General features: G+C 44.0%; 1 pseudogene; it reads right to left on the bottom strand.

Annotated features, from left to right (window-relative positions):
• Window positions 1-18449: 18449 nt before the first annotated feature.
• Window positions 18450-25642, bottom strand: LOC121450314 (annotated as a pseudogene).
• Window positions 25643-26728: the final 1086 nt, after the last annotated feature.

Below are 26728 nucleotides of genomic sequence, written 5' to 3'. Positions count from 1 at the left end.
TGTGACAAATGGATGTTACCCATGTGCCTGAATTTGGCAAATTAAAATATTTGCATGTATCAGTGGATACCTTTTATGGCATTATTCATGCCACGCCCCTAGCGGGAGAAAAGGTGACTCATGTAAAAACACATTGCCTTGAGGCCTGGGCTGCCTGGGGAAAACCCCTATGCCTTAAGACAGACAATGGCCCGGCATATACCTCCCATGGATTTCGTCCCTTTTGTGCACAGCTCCAGGTGACCCACATTACGGGCCTTCCATACAATCCGCAAGGACAAGGTACTGTGGAGAGAGCTAACAGAAGTATTACAGAAATTCTGCAAAAACAAAAAGGGAGAATGGCTGAATCCGCTTCCCCCAGGGAAAGAATCTGCCTTGCACTCTTCACACTTAATTTTTTAAACCTGAATGAGTCGGGTACTGCAGCAGCTGGAAAGCACACAGCAGGCCCTATGGAACAAAAGGAATATGTGATGTGGAAAGATGTATTGGATAACAAATGGTATGGACCGGATCTTGTGGTGGCAAGATCCAGGGAAGCTGTATGTGTTTTTCCACAGGGCCAAGAGGCTCCGCTTTGGGTTCCGAGCCGGCTGACACGCATGATCAAGGAAGTTCCTAAGGATGAGGCTGAGTCTCTGGAAGAAGATCCTGCTGACGTCCCTGATGATGTGGATCCAGGGGAAGGTGGAGCACAGATGGGGAATCCTGTCAGCCTTCCCAAAGGCGATGCCTGTTCGGCATGATGCCACGGTTTTCCCCAGATTTTTCCAACCAATAGAAACCTTGATTTACCATTTTTAATGTATAATTCTGAAGTAGCCCCTTTAGGAGAAGCACGTAACATTACAGAGAAAGTGTCCCTGTGCTTTCAGTAAGGAGTGAGTGGGCGTGGGCATGTTTTTGGCAAGCTGCCTGGGTGGCTGTGTGTTGTGCCTGTGGTTGGTCTGTCGCCTTCATGCCCAAACCAAGAGGGACAAAGTAATTATCTCCCAAACATTGGCTGCCATGGAGTGTGGCTCCTCCCCCCAGATATGGCTATCAGCACTAAGATACACTTAGGGCTTCCATCATGCATAGCCTATGCACCCCATGGGATCTGTTTGTGGTAATAGGGGCGGCGGGGCTGCGTTCCCAGCACCCCGGCCGCCTGCTCGGCTAGCTTATGCCCCAAAATAATTACACAGACACTGTATTCTTTTAAGCACTGCTTGGCCCTTTAGCTCTAGCACTTACAGGCTAATTCTCACATCCCGATCAACCCATCTCTAATAATCTGTGAGAACCGGTCTTACCGGGAAGATTCTAGCCTAGTCCATCCTGGGTCGGAGCTTCATGCCGGGAGCAGGGCATGGCGTCTCTCTCAGGCGTCTGCTCCCTAGAGGAGAGCTGTCAAGTCTCTGACCTCACTTCCTCTTCCTCCCAGTGTTCTGTCCTGTTTTCTCCTCCCACCTATCCTCTAACCAATAAAATGGGCCAGGGCAGTTCCTTTATTAGCCAATGACCTTCCTCCATCATCTGTTGATCCATTGCACTTGGGTAGGTGTGCAGATGTAGGTTCTTGTGACACAGCCTTTGCACCCCCGGGGGTTCCTTGAATACCCTTGCACAGGGGAAGGTGTGTCTATGGAGAATATCTTCCATCCTCGATCGACCAACACATCATGAGGTGGGGGTCAGAAAGGATGACGTTATTCCTGCGCTCAGTGCTCACAAACAAAAAGGGGGAACTCCAGGGAGCGGGACAGGATTGCCATTACAAGATGGCACTGACATCCTGTCTTGTTGGAAATAAACAATTCCATATTTGGCTATGCCTTTGGGAGCTGCGTGTCCCCTGCTTCCCACATGCGCGGTGGTTTAGAGTCCTTGGGCCTATCCTGACGCAGTCTAGTGTCAGCTGATGGTGGCAGCCAATCACAGGGCGACCCGTGTGCCTACTCCCTATATAAGCAGCTGCTTTAGTGCTCTCGACCCCTCTCACGTCCTGCTCCCCATCAACCAAGAGGCACTCCATTAAAGCGTGATCTGAGAAGAATCCTCGTGTGGTAGTTGTTCTTTCTCACTGGTTGAGAAGTTCGCCGCAACAAACCAAGGGAAGGCTGGACATGGAAAATCTGGGTAAACGAACAGGAACTACAGAGACAAGTATTACCAACAAAATGCAAGAGATGCAAGAAAGAATCTCAGACACTGAAGATACAATAGAGGAAATAAATTCATTGATTAAAGAGCAAAACAAATCCAACAAATTCTTAACACAAAACATCCAGGAAATCTGGGACACCATGAAAAGACCAAACCTAAGAATAATAGGGGTAACAGAAGGAGAAGAACTACAGCTCAAAGGCCCAGAAAATATATTCAACAAAATTATAAAAGAAAACTTTCCCAACCTAAAGAAGGATATTGCTATGAAGGTACAAGAAGCATACAGAACACCAAGTAGACTGGATCAAAAGAAAACAACCCATCACCATATAATAATCAAAATACAAAACATACAGAATAAAGAACACACCTCAAATTCAAAGAGAGACACTACCTCAGAGTAAAGGGATGGGAAAAGGTTTTTCAATCAAATGGACCAAAGAAACAAGCGGGAGTGGCTATACTAATATCTAACAAGATTGATTTCAAACTAAAATCAACCAGAAGAGATGGAAGTGGACACTTTATACTCATAACAGGAACAATTCATCAGGAGGAAGTCTCTATTCTGAATATCTAATATAAAAGCACCCACATATGTAAAAGAAACATTACTAAAACTCAAACACACATCAAACCCTACACTCTAATAGGAGATTTCAATACTCCACTCTCACCAATGGACAGGTCAACCAGAAAGAAACTTAACAGAGAAATAAGAGAACTATGAGATGTAATGAACCAAATGGACTTAACAGACATCTATAGAACATTCCACCCAAACAGAAAAGAATATACCTTCTTCTCAGCATCGCATGGAACCTTCACAAAAATTGATCACATAATTGGTAACAAAGCAAACATCCATAGATACAAAGAAATTGTAGTAACCACCTGTGTACTATTGGATCACCATGGAATAAAGTTAGAATTCAACAACAATTCTAAGAACAGAAAGCCTACAAATTCATGGAAATTGAACAGTCAACTACTGAACCACCCCTGGGTCAAAAAAGAAATAAAGAAAGAAATTAAAGTCTTCCTTGAATTCAATGAAAATAAAGACACACCATACCCAAACCTATGGGACACTATGAAAGCAGTGCTAAGAGGAAAGTTCAGAGCACTAAGTGCCCACATAAAGAAAATGGAGAAAGCACATATTAGAGACTTAACAGCACAGCTGAAAGCTCTAGAAAAAAAGAAGCTGATTCACCCAGGAGGAGCAGAAGACTGGAAATAATCAAACTGAGGGCTGAAATCAACAAAATAGAAACACAGAAAACAATCCAAAGAATCAATGAAACAAAAAGCTGGTTCTTGGAGAAAATCAACAAGATTGACAAACCCTTATCTAAACTAATCAAATGGCAGAGAGAGATCCTGCAAATTAACAAAATTAGAAATGAACAGGGGGACATAACCACAGACACAGAGGAAATTCAGAGAATCATTAGATCTTACTACAAAAGCCTGTATGCCACAAAATTGGAAAATGTGAAAGAAATGCACACTTTTTTAGATAAGTACCATATACCAAAATTAAATCAAGAGCAGGTTTACAATCTAAATAGACATGTTAGTCGCGAGGAATTAGAAGCTGTCATCAGAAACTTCCCTACCAAAAAAAGCCCTGGGTTCAATGCAGAATTCTACCAGAACTTCCAAGAAGAGCTAATACCTATACTCCTTAAGGTGTTTCACAAAATAAAAACAGAAGAGTCATTGCCAAACTCCTTTTATGAAGCTACAGTCACCCTGATAGCAAAACTACACAAAGACTCAACCAGGAAAGAGAATTACAGACCAATCTCACTCATGAACATCGATGCAAAAATTCTCAATAAAATACTGGCAAATTGAATCCAAGAACACATCCAAAAAGTTATACATTATGATCAAGTAGGCTTCATCCCAGAGAGGCAGGGCTGGTTCAACATACGAAAATCTATCAATGTAATCCATCATATAAATAAATTGAAGGAAAAAAACCATATGATCATTTCATTAGATGTAGAAAAAGCATTTGACAAAATTCAACACCCCTTTATGAGTGTCTTGGAGAGATTAGGGATACAGGGTTCATTCCTAAATATAATAAAAGCAATATACAGCAAGCCGATAGCCAACATTAAATTAAATGGAGAGAAACTCAAAGCCATCCCACTAAAATGAGGAACAAGACAAGGCTGTCCACTCTCTCCATACCTCTTCAATATAGTCCTTGAAGTTCTAGCAATAGCGATAAGACAGCATAAGGAGATCAAGGGGATTCGAATTGGAAAGGAAGAAGTCAAACTTTCGTTATGACATGATATGATAGTGTACATAAGCGACCCCAAAAGCTCCACCAAAGAACTCCTACAGCTGATAAACACCTTTAGTAACGTGGCAGGATACAAGATCAACTCCAAAAAATAAGTTGTTCTCCTATACACAAAGGATAAAAAGCAGAAAGGGAAATCAGAGAAGCATCACCTTTCACAATAGCCACAAATAGCATAAAGTATCTTGGGGTAACTCTGACCAAGGAAGTGAAAGATCTATTTGACAAGAACTTTAAGTCTTTGAAGAAAGAAATTGAAGGCGATACAAGAAAATGAAGGATCTCCCTTGCTCTTGGATTGGGAGGATCAACATAGTAAAAATGGCAATTCTACCATAAGCAATCTATAGATTCAATGCAATCCCCATCAAAATCCCAACAAAATTCTTCACAGACCTTGAGAGGACAATAATCAACTTTATATGGAAAAACAAAAAACCCAGGTTAGCCAAAGCAATCCTCTACAATAAAGGTACTTCCAGTGGCATTACCATCCCTGACTTCAGACTCTGTTACTGAGCTAAAGTAATGAAAGCAGCTTGGTATTGGCACAAAAACAGAGGTGTTGACCAATGGAATTGAGTAGAAGACCCGGATTTTAACTCACAAACCTATGAACAAAGGAGCTAGAAGTATACAATGGAAGAAAGCATCTTCAACAAATGGTGCTGGCATAACTGGTTGTCAACCTGTAGAAGAATAAAAATAGATCCATATCCATTACCATGCACAAAACTCAAGTCCAAATGGATTAAAGACCTCAATATCAGGCTGAACACACTGAATCTGATAGACGAGAAAGTGGGAAGTACTCTACAACACATGGGCACAAAAGACCACTTCCTATGTATAACCCCAGCAGCACAGACATTAAGGGCAACAATGAATAAATGGGACCTCCTGAAACTGAGAAGCTTCTGTAAAGCAAAGGGCACTGTCACTAAGACAAAAAGGTAACCCACTGACTGGGAGAAGATCTTCACCAACCCCGCAACAGACAAAGGTCTGATCTCCAAAATATATAAAGAACTCAAGAAAGTAGACTTTAAAATGCTAATTAACCCAATTAAAAAATAGGGTACTGAACTGAACAGAGAATTCTCAACAGAAGAAGTTCAAATGGCCAAAAGACACTTAAGGTCATGCTTAACCTCCTTAGTGATCAGGGAAATGCAAATCAAAACAACTTTGAAATATCATCTTACACCTGTCAGAATGGCTAAAATAAAAAACACCAATGATTGCCTTTTGCTGGAGAGGTTGTGGAGTAAGGGGTACACTCATCCATTGCTGATGGGAATGCAAACTTGTGCGACCACTCTGCAAATCAGTGTGGCGATTACTCAGGAAATTCGGGATCAACCTACGCCAGGATCCAGCAATACCACTCTTGGGAATATACCCAAGAGATGCCCTATTGTACTACAAAAGTGTTTGTTCAACAATGTTCATAGCAGCATTTTTTGTAATAGCCAGAATCTGGAAACAACCTAGATGCCCCTCAACAGAAGAATGGATAAAGAAATTGTGGAATATGTATGCATTAGAGTACTACTCAGCAGTAAAAAAAAAACAATGACATTTTGAATTTTGCATGCAAATGGATGGAAATAGAAAACACTATCCTGAGTGAGGTGACCCAGACTCAAAAAGATGAATATGGTATGTACTCACTCATAAGTGGTTTCTAGCCATAAATGACATTAAGCCTACAATACGAGATTCTAGAGAAGCTAAATAAGAAGGTGAAACCAAAGAAAAACATATAGTTATCCTTCTGATATTGGAAGGAGACAAGATTGCCAGGCAAAAATTGGAAACTTGGGGGTGGGGATGGGGTGGGGGTAGGGTAAATTGGGAGATAAAAGTGAGAAGCGGAGGATGGGGAGAGTTTGGGGGAATGGGACGGTTGGGATTGAGGCATGGTGGATATGGGAGTAGGGAAGTATATATCTTAATTAAGGGAGTCATTTTAGGGTCGGCGAGAGACTTGACTCTAGAGGTGTCCCCTGGTGTCCATGGAGATGGCCCTAGCTAGATCCTTGGGCAGCTGAGGAGAGGGTACCTGAAATGGCCCTATCCTATAGTCATACTGATGAATATCTTGCATATCACCATAGAGCCTTCACAGGGCAATGGATGAAGCTAGAGACAGAGACCTACATTGGAACACTGGACTGAGCTCCTAAGGGCCAAATGAGGGGCAGAAGGAGGGAGAACATGAGCAAGGAAGTTAGGACCATGAGGGGTGTGCCCACCCACTGAGACGGAGGGGCTAATCTAAAGGGAGTTCACCAAGGCCAGCTGGATGATGGAGCATGTAATCAAACCAGACTCCCTGAACGTGGCTGATAAGGAGGGCTGAATGAGAAGCCAAGGACAATGGCACTGGGTTTTGACCCTACTGCATGTAATGACTTCATGGGAGCCTAGTCTGTCTGGATGCTCACCTTCCTAGTCCTGATGGAGGGGGGAGGACCATGGACTTCCCACAGGGCAGGGAACCCCGACAGCTCTTTGGACTGGAGAGGGAGGGGAAGGGGAATGGGGGGAGTGGGAGGTAAATGGGAGGAGGCGGAAATTTTTAATTAAATAATAATAATAATAATAATAATAATAATAATAATAATAATAATAAAAGAAAAAGAAAAGGGCCATAATAAAAAAAAAGTAAAAGAACAAATGAGAGCCTCTGCAAGAGCAGTCAGTGCTCTTGACCACTGAGGTATCTCTCCAGCCCCTGGTGTCTTCTTTCTTTATTCATTCTGTCTCCTATCTTGTGCCTCCTTTGGGATTTTTATTCTTCTTCCCAAGTTTCCTTTATGTTTATCACAGCTGGTAATCCCAGCTTTATCCATATAAAGCAGGCCCCACTGTATCTGGAGACGTACAGAGTGATCTTCAGAGGCCCTTGGGAGAGACAGCTCTCCTGACCCATGCAGTGAACCTTTATGTCCAGTTTGACAGTAAGAGCCATCTGTTCTCTGCTTGGCCCTGCACAGCTCTGAATGGCACTGCTTTCAGTGCGGGGAGTGTGTGATCCAGGATCACAGCCCCAGCACCCACTGAGGGTTGCCTGTGCGTGTGTGTGGAGTCTCAATATTGACATTAGGTGGGTCAGTATTTCAGATAGGATCCATCTATCTTTCCTTACGAGCACTGCAATTACAAGTACAGTACATCACACAATAGAAGTCAGTGTTCATACCTCTAGAGCACACACTTTCCCAGATGAGCCACATCCCTAGCTCCTATCTGAAGACAATCGTAGCTTTAGAGTTGGCAGAAGCTAGGGTCTGCTGAGTCTGCCCATCACAAAAGATTCATTGGATAGACACAGCAGTGCTAGGTCAGATTCAGAGGTTGGAGGAGGGAAAGATGGCTCAGAGCATTTCTCTCTCAGTCAGCAGCTACACACCTCTAATCAGCAAGCCTGTAGGGTCCTGCCACCAACATGGCTTTGTCAGGGAACTTTAGTGTACAACATGCTAAAAAAAAAATCACACCCAAAAAACGTGGAACTAATTTATTGATCTATTTTATTAGAACCCAGCATGTCCAGAGCTACACATCTTGGGCTCATTTTGGGGCTTCCATGAGTCTGAGCTTAGTCGTGAGTGTTGAGTATCTACTACTTTCAGGAAGCAACTGCATCCCTGCCGCAGAACACCGTACGAGGAAAAGGATCCTGGCTACGTTCCTATTCTGGCTGATGGACACATACGTGGTAGAGCCGCTCAGGTCATTCTTTTACATCACAGAAACTACATTCTAGAAGAACCAGCTCTTCTTCTACCGTAAGAGTGTGTGGAGCAAACTGCAGAGCATTGGAGTGAGGTACCACACCACGTCTCTGTTATCAGTGTCTGCTATTTACAATGGACCTTCAGGGCATAGACTCCATGTAGTCATGGACTGGGGATCCTGCTATCTGGGCTGTAAAATCATAAATTGGGTTTGCACCTTCCACAGGATCCCTAAAGTAAGAGGAATTCATATCTCTTTGGTTCGTGGGTCAGATGGGCTCACCTTCTGTTCACTCCTGAAGGATGCACCTATGAGAAGCCTCCTCAGTGGGAAACCTCAAGGGTCCACTCCAAGAGCTGGCAGGGGCTCTGAGTGACTAAGGTTCTTTGCTTATTGAGCTGGGATTTGCTGTCCCAGCGGAAGGTACACAGGCCAGTGTGAAGAGGCAGAGTAGAGGCCAGGCAAGGCCTGCAGAGAGAAGATTACCACGTTAACCAAGGTTTCTCTGGGTAGCTCTGGCTGTTCTGAAACTTGCTCTGTAGACCAGGCTGGCCTTGAGATCGTCTCTGCCTCCTGAGCACCGGGATTAAAGGTGTGCACCACTACCACCCAGCACTATGTTTCACGAGGCCCCGAGGTCCAGCCGTAGCTATGTATTACACACCACCCTGTGGGATCCTGAATACTCTGACACTTTGGTGCACACATACCTGGGGCGGGCAGGGGTGTTTTGGGTTTGTTTTCACACCTTTGTCTAAGCCAGGATATCCATACAGTGCAGCAGATTGCTTCAAAAGTGTCCTGGTCAATGGAACCACTCAAGAAAGGAACACTGAGGGTGACTGTGGGACCAGACGTCCCAGGTACCAACACAGGTTACATGCCATGTACTCTGCCCAGACAGTTCTGTGGGTTGTCTGGTTTTTGTGGGTTGCTATGCTCTGCCCAGACAGTTCCGTGGTTGTCTGGTTGTTGTGGGTTGCTATGATCCTGGATGTAGCCCCATAGCATGGCCAGGTGTCAAATAACCCAAGTTTCTAACCACCCCATGGGATGTGTCTCTTGCATGTCCTACATGCTCATGTCATAACTACACAATGCTGTCTGTAACAGGCAGCACCTCAAGAGAGTGCGGCTGCAGGAGCTATCACGAGAGGATGTCAGGCAGTACCAGGAGGCCATATACAGACTGCTTTTCATCCCCAAGCCCATTGTGAACATGGGTTACAGCATGGGCACCAGCGTCTTTGACAAAGAGAAACAGGTGACCACGCTTGGCTCCTTTACTGCTGGGGCAGCCTGCACTCTGGCTCACATAAGGGCTCATGAAGTTATGAGCCCTGGGTAAACAGAAGAGGGAGGACAAAGAACTGGTTGTTCCTGAGTCAAAAAACTCAGCATGTGGGAAGGACCTAGAGAAGGGAGATGACCTCAAGAGCAGAGAACTTGGGACACAAACCTTGGAGGTACCTCAGGGATCCTGCTAAGTAGAGTAGACACTGTTTGGCCTCGATACTAGGGGCCACAATAACCAGCAGGCAGCTGCCTCCTTTCCCCATAGCTGGACATCCTTAAAAGCTCTGACTCCTCCCAGTAGCCGTGTAAGGTACATGGGGTGACATTGTCATTGATAATGCCCCAGAGGACAAAGTGAAGCTATTGGTGCCTTGGCTCAGTGGGGGATCTTTGTGAGTGCAAGCGATCCTGAACCTGACCCCAGCCCAGAGGACGTGTCTCTGGACGTGCCTTGATGGTGAGTGAGACCCGATTGCGGCAGGCCACAAATGCAGTCAAGTGATTTAGTGGGAGAGGTCTTCTAGGAATCTGGGCTACAGGAGTCTATTCTTGAAGGCGTAAGTCATAAACAATGCCACAACAGTTTGGAATTATGATTAATAGGGTGGTATTTATTTAAAGGGGAAAAAACTTACAGATCACCATCAGCCCTCTGCGCAACCAGGAAGGGAGTCTAGTCGCCAGCGGAGCAGGAAGTGAAGAGAGAGAGCAGAGGGAAGTGGCCGCTTTTTTAAAGGGAGAGAGACCATGCCCCAATGGGCTGGTATCTCAGTGGCAATAGGCTGGAGGAGTGGGAGGACCTCCCGTAACCTCCCCCTTTTGTTTAAATAAGAGAGTTCTAAACCTACTATGAAATTATATACAATAAGTACAAATATCCTATTCTAACTAGCTTAGGTCTTGTATAATAAATAACTTGGCCAAGTCATGAGAGAAAGTAACTACATTTATATAGTCTTCAACCCCATCGAAGATCTGAGAAGGGAAATAATGTTACCTGGGTAATTAGGATTTCAGTAAAACAACTTCCAAAACATGCAACAAATCACAGAGACAACTAGCTACCTAGGCAATCACCCAAAGTCACATTAGCAGCGTTGAAGCAACCAACATTGGCTAAGGCCTAATATAACTGACATACCATTTTTCAAAGGCAAGCAACTTTTCAAAACTATCTTACCCTGTCTTGGCAGGATATGACAGCCCTGTTTTATCCATTGATGCATGCTCTGTATCTTTGTCAGTGGTTGAGGTATGGGCATTTCTTTGCCCCAAGGCCAGTTCTGCCAAAAAGAAGTCTCCAGGTGGAGTGTCTTTGGTGCTCAACATTCTCTCGGGAATAGAGTGGTGTTGCCAGGAGCAATTGTGTCTCACTACCGCAAAACTCTGAGTTAGATTAAAGGCCATTTTCTACAGCTCTTTGAAGAAGTTGAAGATTATCTATCTATACTGAGTATAATCTCTATATACCTAAAGGACCTGATTAGTCTAATTATAAATGACAAACTTAGATGACTATTAGTCTATATAATTCTCAATATCTACCTAACTTAAAGACTAAGACAATAAACGACTGTGAAACAAAGGAGGACAATGACCTCCAAATATAAACAATGTACAAATATACATTGCAGTAGGTAAATATATATCAATACACAAACATTATATAAGTATCTTAATCAGAGGTAGAAATGTACACTGCAATATGGTAAATATATACAATATATATATCAATACAATATATGTCAATACATAAAAATGTTTTAAACAGAGGTAGAAACATGCATGCGTACAATAGTCAATATAATTTAACTTTGTATCAATATACAAGAATCTGTACCAATATATTTGTCTAAAAACAGTAACTCACAATTACAAATCTATTATCCCATCATCCCTCTTTTTTTTTCAAAATGATCCCTGAGCTTATAAAATTCCTCCCGCAACCCTCAATCGTATACTAATTATAATCAACCCCTAAAAGATGTCCCTAAACCCAAGGGCAAACTTTACTGGGAGAGGGGACGTCGTCCTCTAGAATTACTTCCAGCTGTCATGGGGGCGACGTTCTTTCTGGGGGATCCTGTGAAAGTAAAATGATGGTTAAATTTCAAGATCAATGTCTTTTAAAATTGCCAATAGTCTCTGAGTATTTTGTGCAGGTCTGGCCAAAATGTTGTATAAGATGTGCACCATTTCAGCTAACCAAGTTGGAACTGTCTTGTGCAGCTGGTACCCAAAGCAGGTCTTGTAGTAGCGCTATCAGTATCATGACGTCATATCAACCAGGTGGAGTTGTTGTTATGGGGCCCCATCTTCTTCCTGGAAACTTCAAATGTCACTTCAGAAAAAACTCATTCTTCATTATGAAAAACTTAAACATTAATCATATAGACATATATATATATATATTCAATGAAAGACATGATAGATATATTCAATGAAAAGTATGATAGATATGAAGAAAAGCAAAGATGTTTTCTAAACTCATATTTCTTTCTGTACCACATCATGGCTCTTGACATGAGACAGAAACTCCAGAAACTCTGGGTTTGTCTCTTACTAACAGGCTTGGAATTGGAGAGGGACTGAGCCAGAGTCCAACTTCAAAACCAGCTTTATAAATTTAGAAATATGGTTTAATATATTTTACTTACACAACTCATTCAGTTTTCATGATATTTCCTATTGGGCAGGTATTTTTCCATCTGTCAGTATCCAAACATCCAGGGTCCCTTTAATTTCTCAAAGATGAGTGTTTTCCTGTGGAGATAAGAACAGAACCCTGCCCCCATTTTATATGTTTTTCTTACCACCTGTATGAATATCATCATTGTGGATGAGTTGTCATTTCTCCTTTCTAAGAGGTTTCTCCTCTTCAAATCGAAACTTTATTAATTTTGATGGTATCCACAATTTTTCTTCTCCTGTGGAAACAAGAGCAAAACCCCTTCCCCGATGTAGCACATCTCCTGGCTTCCACTGAGAGGTCAGCACATCTTTGAAATAAATCGGTTGATTTAGTTCAGCAGACTTTTCCATTATCCAATGTCTTTCTGCTGCTGTCATTCCTTTCTCATTAGCGTTAAGAAAATTCAAGGTTAATAAAGCATTATGTAATCTATTTCTGGGGGTATTTTCGGTCCCTTTCTGTTTGTTCAGCATAACCTTTATAGTACGATTTGATCTTTCTATAACTGCCTGACCTGTAGGATTATTTGGTATTCCTGTAATGTGTTTTATATTATAATAATCAAAAAAGCATTTCATTTTCTTAGATACATATGCTGGACCATTATCTGTCTTTATTTGTGCAGGTATACCCATGATGGCCATAACTTCCAATAAATGTGTGATTACTGAATCAGCCTTTTCTGAGCTCAGGGCAGTAGCCCATTGAAAACCTTAATACGTGTCTATGGTATGGTATACATATTTAAATTTACCAAATTCCATAAAGTGGAACACATCCATCTGCCAGATTTTATTTCTCTTAGTGCCCTTTGGGTTACTCCCTGCAGGCAATGGTGTTTGATTATAGAAAGAACAAGTAGGACATCTCTTTATAATGTCCTTAGCTTGTTGCCAAGTAATGGAAAATTCTTTCTTTAGACCTTTACTATTGACATGATGCTTCTTATGAAATTCTGAGGTCTGCAACACACTTCCAATCAATAATTGATCAATCTCAGCGTTGCCTTGGGCTAGAGGACCAGACAGACCTGTATGGGACCAGATGTGTGTTTTGTACATTGGACAATGCCTATTCCTGATTATGTCTTGTACCTGGATAAACAATGAAGTCAACTCTGTGTCATCTGGTATAAATTCAGCGGTTTCAATATGCAAGATAACTCTTTCTGCATATTGTGAATCTGTAACTATATTAAGAGGTTCTTTAAAATCCCTTAGCACCATAAGAATGGCATATAATTCTGCCTTCTGGACAGAATTATAAGGGCTTTATTCCACCTTACTCAATTCATCTGACTTGTAACCTGCTTTCCCTGATTTATTTGCATCAGTATAGAACGTATGGCCTCCAGTTATTGGAGCATCATGTACAATTCTAGGAAGAATCCAAGAAGTTCTTTTTATAAGGTTAAGTCTACCACTTTTGGGATAGTTGCTATTAATTACTCCCAAAAAATTAGCACAAGCTCTTTGCCACGGTTCATTGTCTTCCCATAACTTTTTTATTTCATCAGTAGTAAAAGGCACTATAATTTCTGCTGGGTCTATACCTGCTAGTTGATGAAGTCTCAGCTTACCTTTTATAATTAATTCAGAGACTTTTTCCACATAAGTTTTTAATTTTTTACTTGGTTTATTAGGTATAAATATCCACTCTAAAATAATTTCTTCCCTCTGCATTAGAATCCTTGTAGGAGAAATTCTGGAAGGCAATATGACTAGGATGCAGCTAAGATTTGGGTTCACCCTATCCACATGTGCCTCCTGTAATTTTTCCTCAATCATTGTCAGTTCCTTTTCTGCTTCAGCTGTCAGTTCTCTTGGACTATTCAAATCTTTATCACCATCTAAGGTTTTGTTTAAATGAACTATTAGATCAGATGTTACCCCAACAGCTAGTCGTAGACTGGAAATGTCTCCTAACAATCTTTGGAAGTCATTAAGAGTCTTTAACCGGTCTCTCCTAATTTGTGCATTTTGCATTTTAATTTTCTCTAACCCTATTCTGTAACCTAGGTAATAGAATTTCCTCTTTGAATCTTTTCAGGGGCAATTTGTAATCCCCACCTAGGCAAGACTTTCTTTACTTCTTCAAATATCCTTTCTAAAGTATCTTTATTTGAATCAGATAACAAGATGTCATCCATGTAATGATAAATTATGGACTTGGGGAATTGTTTACGAATTATTGCCAATGGCTTACTTACAAAATATTGGCACAATGTAGGACTATTGAGCATACCCTGTGGGAGGACAGTCCATTGATATCTCCTATTAGGCTGAGAATTATTATAAGTAGTCACTGTGAAGGCAAATTTTTCTCTATCCTTTTCTTGTAACGGTATAGTGAAAAAACAATCTTTCAAATCAATAACTATAAGAGGCCATCCTTTTGGTAACAGAGAAGGCAAAAGGAATTCCAGATTGTAGTGGGCCCATAGGTTGAATTACTTTGTTGACAGCTCTTAGATCTGTCACCATTCTCCATTTACCAGATTTCTTTTTTACAACACACACAGGAGATTTCCAAGGGCTGATTGATTCTTCAGTATGGTGAGCATCTAGTTGCTCTTGCACCAGCTGTTCCAATGCCTGTAGTTTATCTTCAGCTAGAGGCCACTGTTTGATCCATATTGGCTTCTCAGTTAGCCATTTTAAAGGTAGGGCTGTTGGTACCTCTAAAGGTTTGGTATTTGCTGTATGTTCTTGTACAGCCTGAATGGCTGGTGACCTTTTTCCATAATACCTCATCATATCCTTCCCAGAATTATGAGTTCCTGGAACTACAGGAATGTTAATCTGGGTATTCCATTGCTGTAGCAGGTCACGGCCCCATAAATTTATGGCAATATTGGCTATATATGGCCTTAGTCTTCCTATTTGCCCTTCGGGCCTTATGCATTCAACCCATCTTGTGCTTTGTTTTACACAAGATAGGGTTCCAATTCCCAGGAACTGAACATCTACCTCTTGAAGAGGCCAATTTGGATGCTAAGATTCTGGGGTAATGATACTTACATCCGCACCTGTGTCTAATAAGCCTTCAATAAAAGTGCCATTCATACAGACTCTTAGCTTTGGTCTTTGATCATTAATAGAAGTCTGCCAAAATACACGTTTACTCTGTCCTACTGGGTTTTTTGCCTCATCCTCCACACGTAATTCATCATTTAGACCAGTATTACTTTTTACAGCAGAAATTGGAGCTTTTAATTTTCTTGGTGAGGCACGTTCTCCACTGTGACTGGGAATGACTGGGCCACTGTTGGCTTTGGGGCCTGCAAGAGGCCCCTCAAGGAGTTTCCCGACGGTTTTGGGTTGCCTTGTTTGTCTGTTGTTGATCTGCATTCATTGGACGAATGTCGGCCTTTACCGCATCTCCTACATATACCTGAAGGCCTATGTCTCCTATTTTTGTCATTCCCAGAGGAGATATTATTCCTAGAAATTCTCTGCCTGCAATCCCTTTTCAGATGTCCTAATTTACCACAATTAAAACACCTGGCAGTTTGATGTCTCCTCATTGCTGTGGAAATCGCTTCTCCTACCCAAGATTCATCGTTATAGCTAAACGTCTCAACATTCATCGTATGCTGAATCCACTCATCCACAGGTGCTGATCTAGACTTTAAAGGCCCAATTATCTTTTTGCATTCTATGTTTGCATTCTCAAAAGCTAGAGATTAAAGAAGTATTCGTCTAGCTTCTGGGTCTGTTACCCCTATGTCCAGAGCCTTAATTAATCTTTGCAAAAAGTCAATAAAGGGTTCTCTCTGTCCCTGCCTAATTCTGGTATATGATTCAACCCTTTTTGCTGGATCTTGTATCCTATTCCAAGCATTTAAAGCTGCTTGGTGACATAGACACAGTACTTCATCGTCATAAAGAGGTTGGACCTGTGGATCAGCATATTCTCCTGCACCAAGAATTTGATCTTGGGAAACCTCAACACCTTTTGCTCTTCCTTGCTGTTCCATATGTTTGGATTCTTCTCTGAAATAAATTCCACACATCAAGGAAGGCCCATCATCTAAAACTGCAGACACTAACTGATGGAAATCATGGGGGATAGCTCTAGCATTAGAAGCCCAAGTCCTTATCATTTCCTTTACCTGTGCAGAGTGCAAGCCAAAATTAACAATAGCTTGCTTAATTTCTTTTAGATCATTCATTGCTATTGGCGTCCGTCTAGCTTCTCTGACTCCCTTTGAGCCTTTAGAAGTTGACACTTTGTCAGTATTAAGTATAGGGTATGCCGCTAAAATCTTGGGTAAGCCAGTTCTAATAGCTGGTGTTGGCATTGTATCCTGTCCTTGTGCCTTATTACTCTGTTCACCAGCTCCAATCATTTCTTCAATCATTTCAAGTCTTTTTATTATTGTCTTTATTATTGTCTCTTTTGAATCCTGAATCTCCTGACCTGTTTGAGTTTCTAGTAAAGATTTTATGGTTCTTAGGAGTGCCATATTCTTCCTAAATGATAGAATATGCAAAAAATACTGAAACCTAGTAACCAGTAAATTAAGTTATCCCCATAGTCATATAAACCTTGCATGATATAACCCATTGTATTGGTAACCAGAACAGTAAAATTCACGTTGGAAACGAAAACTGCCATATTACCTATTATCTAGCAGGTGGCACTGTTCCAAGTCATGACGAAAACATGGTCCTGTTCAGAGTCTGCCTAGTATTTGTTAAAAACTGGAAAATGTAAGTTGCTCAACAAAGTAAATGTAATTAAATCAATTCCAGACACGGAACCAGAAACCCAGAATCCAGGGGTAGAGAAGAGCAACCTGGAAGCTGCTTATGCCTCCATGTGACAGAGTCACCCTGAGGGGTTGCGGCTTTCAGCAACCACGTGCTCTGGTTTGCGCCACTTAAGAGCTGTGCTTGCAAGGGAGATTTAAAAATGACTCAGAAAAGAGCAAACCACACGGGCGGAAACTACGCAGAGCTGTGGAGTTTAAATCCACGTGGGGAGGCATACGATAGTGTGCGTGGGGACTAGAAGTCAATCTGAGGTATCTAAAGAGAAAATATAAAGAACTGCAGCAATAAAAGCCAGTGCGTGATGATTTATATTAAGCTGCTTGCTCCACGCACATGACACAGGCCACAAGGCTGCCTGCCGGCCGCGGCAACTGAGGAAGGGAGGCTCGCGTCAAGCCGAACTCGCAGCCGGCAGCCGAGCGGAGGAAGGAGAGTTCCTAACACCAAACGTGGGTGCCAACTGGAGGCGTAAGTCATAAGAAATGCCACACCAGTTTGGAATTAGGATTAATAGGGTGGTATTTATTTAAAGGGGAAAAAACTTACAGATCACCGTCAGCCCTCTGCGCAACCAGGAAGGGAGTCTAGTCGCCAGCGGAGCAGGAAGTGAAGAGAGAGAGGAGAGGGAAGTGGCCGCTTTTTTAAAGGGAGAGAGACCACGCCCCAATGGGCTGGTATCTCAGTGGCAATAGGCTGGAGGAATGGGAGGACCTCCCGCAACAGAGGCCAGACCCACAGTGGCATAAATCTGGCCTGTGTTTGGTGTGGCCATCTGTCAACTCCAGGCAGAACTCTGGCCTCTGCTACAACCCATGCAGCAGCCCTCCTTTCATGAGTCACAGGAAGCCAATCCCACTTGTACTGGAGACTTCAGAAGAAAGGTATGGTCTGGTAGAGGATGCCATGTGGTCTGACCTAATGAACCTGACTTAGGTGAGGACATTTCACTACTTGAAACCTGGGAATGGATCCCACTGATTGGCCACCAGTCCCAGGTCTCAGGACCAACCAAGGACAAGACTTTTGCAGAAGAACAAGCCATGGCTGCTTTAGGCTGTGTCCTTGTCATGCCTTCTGGATGCAAGGCTGGGGACACTCAGCAACAGATCTGATTCTCTGGGTTCTGGAGCTCTGGATCCCCCTGCTTCTCTTTCCTATCCTATGCCTTCTGGGGTGCTTTCTTGAGGGGCTCTTTACCACAGCTTCCCCTCCTGTTTCAAGCCGGTCAGCCACAGGCTCTGATCAGCACCTAAGGTCACATAGGCTTCCGGTACCTGACAGATACAGAGCTGTGTAGAGACTCGGCTGAATGCTGCTTTTTCCTGACCCCATGTTAGTATGCCACCCAATCCGGAAACAACTAGCCAGCTCTAATTTAAGCTTGAAAGCCCCAGCAGACAGCATGGCTGGCATTTCTGGTTTGTGGCTCCCTCTAGTGGTGGCACAGACCCATGACTCACCTGTAGGCCTGCAGCAGGAAGATCTTGTAAACATTGATGCAGATGGTCTGCAGGCTGTTCACCTGGAGTCCCAAGGGAAAGAGAAACATCAGCAACGTCTCTCAGATCACAAATGAACACTTCCTGTGTGAGGAACCCAGGAAATCCAGCCAGGGGAGGAAGCAGGAGGGAGCAGGGGCCAAAGCCTACCACAGCAGCCCCTCGAAACAGAGAACTCAGCAGCAGTGGCCTGAGAGTCCAAGGTCAAGGCCAGGATCCAAAAAATCCCCTCTCTGTGTGTGTACTGATGGTAGTATTGTCAAGTGATAGAGATGAGCAGGGTAGATGCTCAGGGGACATACAGATGTATACATGCTCTTCACACACACATGCATGCGCGCGCACACACACGCATGCATGCACATACACGCATGCTTGCACGTGCGCACACGCATACACACAGACACACACAACACACACGCACACACATGCACACAGACAGTTGCCCTCGACACAATACACTCTCCCTGCACGTGCCCCCCCACAAAGAACAGGACCTGTACAAGGGTTCCACAGATGACATGGCTGCCCATCTGCTTACCTGCAAGTCTAGAAACAGACTGTGACACTTCAGCCGCAAAATAGCTAAGAGCTTGTGCCGCATGTTCCTCCTGGCCTTGAAGGTGCACTGGAAGGTGAGGCTGGCCTTAACTGAGGTCTGGGCGTAACTGCAGCACAAAGATATCCTGCCTCTGTGATTCCCACATCAGTCCCTCTTCTGAGAGACCAGCACCAATGCCCTTCCACCCCCTGTCCCTCTCTGCTACACACTGAGGGCTGAGACAGGGATGGACCTTCACAGAGGGAACACATTCCAGCTCTTGGGACATGCTCGCAGCACCACATGAAGCCTTGGACAACCAAACCCAGCCAGATATAGTGAACAACATCCATTTTATCCAAGCTTAGCATCACCAGACATCTTTGCTCATCAGTGGCAAATAAGAGCCATCAAAACCCACAGTTTCGAAGGAAACATAAATCATACAGGAAATCACAAAGCCCTGTGCTTCTTTAAGTTGCTCAGTCTGACAGAGCACCTTCCCAATAGAGGACTGTGAAGGAAACAGAACACTGCCTTCAGCCAGACCTTGGTGGCAGCAAACAGTAAGGAAATGCCTACGATAGTGTCAAACCATCTGCAGACTGCAGGATGCTTCTCGGCCACCTTTGAAAATAAAATTACAAGATGGCGCATATAGGACAGAAGGCAAGGGTGGTTCCTCTTGCCATCCAAAGAACTTGCGTTGTTCGCAGAGATGTATCTTGGTAACAGGCACGGTTACCTCCGTTAAGCTTCTTTAAAAGACTTTTGTTTTTACGCATTTGAGTGTATGCCTGTACATGCAGATGGAAACCAGAGAAAGGGGTATCCTGCTCTTCCAAATGCCACGTCATTCCCTTGAAACAAGATCTCTCACTGAATCTGGAGCTGGGCTGGCAACCAGCAAGCCACTGTGATCAGCTTTCCCCATCTGCACCTACAGTGTTGGGGATACAGGTGCCTGTAACCACCATGGCTTTTTATGTGGGTTTTGGGGTTCTGAGCTTAGTTCCTCATTCTTAGACAGCAGGTACTCTTAACCCAAGTTACCTCTTCAGTCCTACTCATACCTTCTATACATAGCACAATTAATAAAGAACCCAGAAACAGAAACTGGGGTTCAACCTGAAGGTCAGAAAAGCAAAACAGGGGAGCTGGAGAGAAGGCTCAGTGGTTAAGAGCACTGACTGCTCTTCCAGAGGGCCTGAGTTCAATTCCCAGCAACTACATGGTGGCTCACAACCATCTGTAATGAGATCTAGTGCCCTCTTCTGGCCTACAGGCAGGATACTGTATAAATAAATAAATAAATAAATAAATCTTTAATAATAATAAAAAAAAAAGAAATGAAAAACAAAACAGCCAGTCAATGGCTCTTACCTCTACCTCAGTCTAAAATGGCGATCCTGCCTTCAGGAATCTCAGAATGAGACTATGTATGAGAGCTGTCTCCTCCTGTCTTATATTCCTCTCTAGTGCAGGGATTAAAGGCGTGCACCACTATCGCTTGGCTTCTATGGCAAACTAGTGCAGCTACTGGGATTAAAGGTGTGTGTCACCACTGCCTGCTCCGTGAGGCTAGTTAGTATGACTGTTTTACTCTCTGAACTTCAGGCAAGTTTTATTTATTAAAATACAAATGAAATATTGCTACATCTATAGAGACTTTTGAACACATTGATGTTGGGATGGGGTTTCTGTCATTAAATACTGTTTGAAAATGTGGTATCTACAGCAGAAGAAGGCTGTTGCTTGTGTTCTGAAGCATCTTCTGTCCACTGCTTAGGTCAAAGGGCAAGAAAAACCAGCTTCGCCATCGTAAAGGTTCAAGTCAAATCTTTGGTAGTCTCCGATTTTTTCTTTTCAGGATAGACACGAAGATGTAGAATTGCTAGGGAAAATGAATGCATGTTCTAAAGACCACAGTACCATCGAGTGCCACTTTCTGGAGATGCTGCCTTAGACTGACTGAATCAAAGTGCGTGTGAATATGTGTAGAGTCTGATCACACACTAAATCACGTTATGAGGGCTTAAGCAGCATAGACTACTATCCACGGGGGTCTTGCACCAATTCCCCCACAGATCCTAAGATCCATTGCACAATACTGGGGACACACCTACATGGCTGTGTTCTACATTGCAGCGTTCTGTTGATTCTCTTCATGCTTCACATGTGAGCTACGGTTTGGGGAGAAGAAGTTCCTACCAGTATGTTTTCCCTTAGGGTGTTGCTAGTCAGTCTGGCTGACCTCTAGACACGTTGTCCCTGGCTCAGATGGAAGGATCCTCAGCTCAGCTGGGCACACCCAAACTGCAGCCTCATTGGTGAGCTCACAGCTGCTCTGAACATTGGCTCTGGAAGGTCTATGTGTCAGAGTTGTCTCGGATTACCCCTGTCCAGGGCCAGTCTGGGTTCCCATAAGGGTGTGCTGTTCTCTGCTTTTAGCAGTATGTTCAGAAAGGAAATACCGTGTTGATTGTTTTACTTATTACTCATGACACTGAGGAGCCCAGGCCTGTGTGGACAGAAATGGCAGTAGATATGGGCACCTGCACAGATGGCTTATCTGCACCCAATTTTTCCCTTACGGTGTGAACTTCCAAAGAGTGCTATGGAGAAAGGAGAGTTTGGATTTGAGCTCAGAACAGACAGCTGTCAACACAACAACAGGCTTGTCCATCTCCTGCCACAATCCTCATACTTTCACTCATAAAAGAAGAAGTCTGGATAATTTCACCTATTTCCATCTCAAATCTGTCGTATCTTCACTAAAGCTGGGTTGTGAGCTCCCGGTAGGTGGAGACCAACTTCCCTCCTCCCACAACCACCTTATACCTCCTAGAGAGAAGGGCCCTGGCTCCATGGTCTCTAGGAGACTTGAGACAAGGCTGAAGATGTTCTCACATTGCCCTGTCCATCTTCAGGCAGAAAGGGAACACCTTACGGCCTCTATCATTTCAGGCCTCATGGTTACTTGTGTCTAGAAGCAGGAAACAATGTGGAGCATCCACAGCATCCCCTGCCCCCATGAGCTCATGGCTCCTCAACAGGAGACAGAACGGAGCACCCCACAGCATCTCCTGCCCCCATGAGCTCATGGCTTCTCAACAGGAGACAGAACGGAGCACCCCACAGCATTCCCTGCCCCCATGAGCTCATGGCTCCTCAACAGGAGACAGAATGGAGCACCATACAGCATCCCCTGCCCCCATGAGCTCATGGCTTCTCAACAGGAGACAGAATCGATCATCCCACAGCATCCCCTGCCCATATGAGCTCATGGCTCCTCAACAGGAGACAGAACAGAGCACCCCACAGCATCCCCTGCCCCATGAGCTCATGGCTTCTCAACAGGAGACAGAATGGATCATCCCACAGCATTCCCTGTCCCCATGAACTCATGGCTCCTCAACGTAGCCAGGTGTGCTTACCTGGTGTAGTCACAGAACACCGCCAGAGTCTGAGTGTCCAGCAGTAAGCCACACCAGGGAAACAGGCAGCAAGCAGGCAGCTGGTATGGAGCTGCACCATCCAGGGTACCAGTCTCCATGGGGAAGTTCACCAGTCTTCTGTAAGTTTATCGTGCAGCCATACTCAGGAATGCCGTGGACCAGGGCCCTGATAAGAGAGGGAACATAGGTGTTCTGGGACCAGAGAGAGCGGGCCCTTGAAGGCATCCTAATGGAATGTCAGGCACTGTCTTGCTCTGGACTGTCACCTAGCTCCTGTCTTCTGTGTAAATGATAGAACAATAGGGCCAGGTCAGAACAAAATAGGTGGGCATCAAACAGGAAGGAGGAGTCAAATGACTCTCTGATGGTCATATCTTAGCATCCATGTGGCAGGGCATCTTCTCCCTGTGACCCCAAAAGCCCTGCTTTCTTGTTGCTACTTTGAGGTGTCTGCAGGCATGGATTGCTCCCCCTACCAACAAATGCTAAACAGACTGCTTGCCTATGGGACAGACCTCCCTGGTGAGTCAAAGGCAACTTGTACCCTTTCTCAGGGTGAACTCACAATGGCAGCCTGGCAGTGGTGTGGCTCCTGTCCCATGGGTGTGGCCACCTGATGCCATCCATCTGCCTGTGTACTCCAGACCCTTGTGACTAGTCAGTCCTTGCAGCTGCCCTGGCCAGCTCCTTGCAGTAAATCTTTCCTTCAGGTGTCCATAGATAGCCCCATCTAGTGGCCCTGTCACCTAGTGACCTGAAATTGATAGAGTCACTTCCCTGATAAGGTCATAGGGGCAAAACTGAGTTCTGGAACTTTCCTCAACAGCAGCAGTGTCCTCTGTCTAGTGGCCGCTGCCCACTGGTCACATAGCCACGGACACGGCAGGGCCATCACAGGGCTGTTCTTACCTGATTCTACTGACCTTGACACACACAGCCTACTGGGCTCAAGAACACTATGTTAGAAAGTACAGGCAGCCTGTACAGAGTCCTGGTTCCAGCCCAGATCTGGAACTGGACAGCATCTAGTGTGTCCGCCAGACAGGCCAGTGGATACTAGAAACACCAGTACCTCAGTGGTGACAGCTTTTGAGGGCTCAGTTTAATTAATCACTTTCAGATTTTTATTTTTCTTCTTGTCAAGTATCCTAAAAGGAAGTCTACAAACTTTACAGAGCCTACGGGGGGCTCTTCTATAATATGTGACCTGAGGGAGCCCTCAAACTCTGTAGTGGCTGGGAAACCTCAGCTGATGGTCCTTGCTCTGAGGAAGGGCCACAGTGCTCAATTCTAGTTTGAGCCACAAAAATTAACTTTACAACCAGAACTGCCAATAACCCTGACATAATCTCTACATACTATAAACATAGCCTGGAATACACACTACAACCCACTGGTATGAATATTATGTAAGAAAAAAGAGCACTCCTGATGGAAAAGCCGTATCTCAAAACACCAATGTTTAATAAATCCAATTTCTCTGGTCTCTTCCTAACAATCCATAAAGAAAAGGTTACTGCACAGAGCCATGGACCTGTTCACCCAGTGCCTGTTCTTCATGGTGTGATATGAAGTCTTAAAGTTGTCAGGAATGGCTGGGCGGTGGTGGTGCACACCTTTAATCCCAGCACTTGGGAGGCAAAGGCAGGTGGATCTGTGTGAGTTCGAGGCCAGCCTGGTCTACAAGACCTAGTTCCAGGTGGTGGTTTGAATAAGTATGGCCCTCACATGTTTGAAAGCTTGGCCCATAGGGAGTGGCACTATTAGGAGGTGTGGCCTTGTTGGAGGAAGCTGTCACTGGATCCAGGCTTCAAGGTCTCCTTTCTCAAGCTGTGCCTTCTGTGGTACAGTTTACTCCCTGTTGCCTGCAGATCCAGATGCAGAACTCTCAGCTACCTCTCCAGCACCATGTCTGATTGCACACTGCCATGTTTTCACCATGATGATAATGGACTAATCTGAAACTGTAAGCCAGCCTCATAAGACTTGCTGTTGTGAGTCCGGAAGCCTCCATGAGTCTGACCTAGGCCCTCTGCATGTGTGTGACAATCGTGTAGCTTGGGCTCTTAGGAAAGTTTCTAACAGTGAGAGCAGGACCTTTCCCTGGAACTTAGCTTATTTTTGCTAACTTGTTCTCCATGCTGGATTACCTGGTCCTGTCTCAACCTGATGGGCCAGGCTTTGTGCAGGACCATGGTGAGGCCTGTCCCCTTTCCAAAGGCAGATGGAGGACTGGATGGGGGGAGGGTAGATGAGAAAGAGGACCGGAGGAAAGAAGGGAGGGAGAAATGGCTGGTATGTAAAATAAATAAAAACAATTAAATTAATAAAAGAGTTGCTGTGGTCATGGTGTCGCTTCACGGCAATAGAAAGCCTAACCAAGACAGCTGTGGTCACATCTCCCAGAAGGGCTTAGTGCCTCAGGCCTCTGCAAACAGAACTTCTGTGGGCTCATTTGGGGGCATGGGAGTTACTGTCTGTTGTCTCACCTGAAGACTTTCCAAATACTGGCATTGGCCTGGTCCCCCACCACACTGCGTCCTCGGTGAGACCAAGCTGGACCAGCCATGGGTGCCGTACTGTTTTCCTTGGAACTGCAGGTGTCCCATGCCTGGCCGCATAGGTAAGATGCCCCTGCCACTCAGTAGAGGTGACAACACGAGCTCCAGGCAAGCGGAATTACAGACCTCAGCCATACATCCACCGTGATCATGACAGCAGAAACCTGGGCATGACGGTCCCTACCCAAGGAAGGCTTTTGCCTGGACCAGTTGAGGTGTCACCAAGAGAAAGTCATCCACAAAGCGTAAAAGCAGCCTAAAATGAGACACACTGACAGGCTTCACGTAGAATCCACCTTTAAGGGATCCAACCTAAAACACTTTAAATATGGAAATGCACAAAGACAAAACAAAGTGATAAAACAGCTTTACTGTCTTCCTGACAGAAAGAGCTCTGGGGCACGTCACAGCTTTTCATGAAGTGAAGACAATGGCCTTTACATCTTGGACACGAAGCAACTGTAGCACCCACCCAGTGAGCTGGAAACATGACGTGTACAGCTATGTCAACTCATGACCCGGACCCTTGGAAGGGTAAAAGGAAGCATTTACCCGTCCTGCTGCACCTCCGCAAAAAGCTTGTTCTCCATGTCTCCAAAACACAGGCTGAAGAGCAGGGTGGACAGGATGGAGCCCTGGGGGATGCCCTGGCACTGGACATAGCACCTGGGAGGGGGGTGGTTAAGGTCAGAAGCAGCAGCCGTGTGGGCTTACGCTCACATTTGACAAACCCCCATGTGTAAATATGGACGCAGACATACATGAACATACACAGACACCCTTCTGTAGACATGCTCAAAGACAAATATATTGGTATAGATCCTTGTATATTGACACAAAGTTAAATTATATTGACTATTGTACGCATGCATGTTTCTACCTCTGCTTAAAACATTTTTTATGTATTGACATATATTGTATTGATATATATATATATTGTATATATTTACCATATTGCAGTGTACATTTCTACCTCTGATTAAGATACTTATATAATGTTTGTGTATTGATATATATTTACCTACTGCAATGTATATTTGTACATTGTTTATATTTGGAGGCCATTGTCCTTATTTGTTTCACAGTCATTTATTGTCTTAGTCTTTAAGTTAGATAGATATTGAGAATTATATAGACTAATAGTCATCTAAGTTTGTCATTTATAATTAGACTAATCAGGTCCTTTAGGTATATAGAGATTATACTCAGTATAGATAGATAATCTTCAACTTCTTCAAAGAGCTGTAGAAAATGGCCTTTAATCTAACTCAGAGTTTTGCGGTAGTGAGACACAATTGCTCCTGGCAACACCACTCTATTCCCGAGAGAATGTTGAGCACCAAAGACACTCCTCCTGGAGCCTTCTTTTTGGCAGAACTGGCCTTGGGGCAAAGAAATGCCCATACCTCAACCACTGACAAAGATACAGAGCATGCATCAATGGATAAAACAGGGCTGTCATATCCTGCCAAGACAGGGTAAGATAGTTTTGAAAAGTTGCTTGCCTTTGAAAAATGGTATGTCAGTTATGTTAGGCCTTAGCCAATGTTGGTTGCTTCAACGCTGCTAATGTGACTTTGGGTGATTGCCTAGGTAGCTAGTTGTCTCTGTGATTTGTTGCATGTTTTGGAAGTTGTTTTACTGAAATCCTAATTACCCAGGTAACATTATTTCCC

The sequence above is a fragment of the Microtus oregoni genome, unplaced genomic scaffold (assembly GCF_018167655.1).
Source record: "Microtus oregoni isolate MIOR12 unplaced genomic scaffold, Mior012 000007F_ref0000211, whole genome shotgun sequence".
NCBI lineage: Eukaryota > Metazoa > Chordata > Mammalia > Rodentia > Cricetidae > Microtus > Microtus oregoni.
Note: the sequence above shows the minus strand (reverse complement) of the source record. Positions and strands in the feature narration are given on the sequence as shown.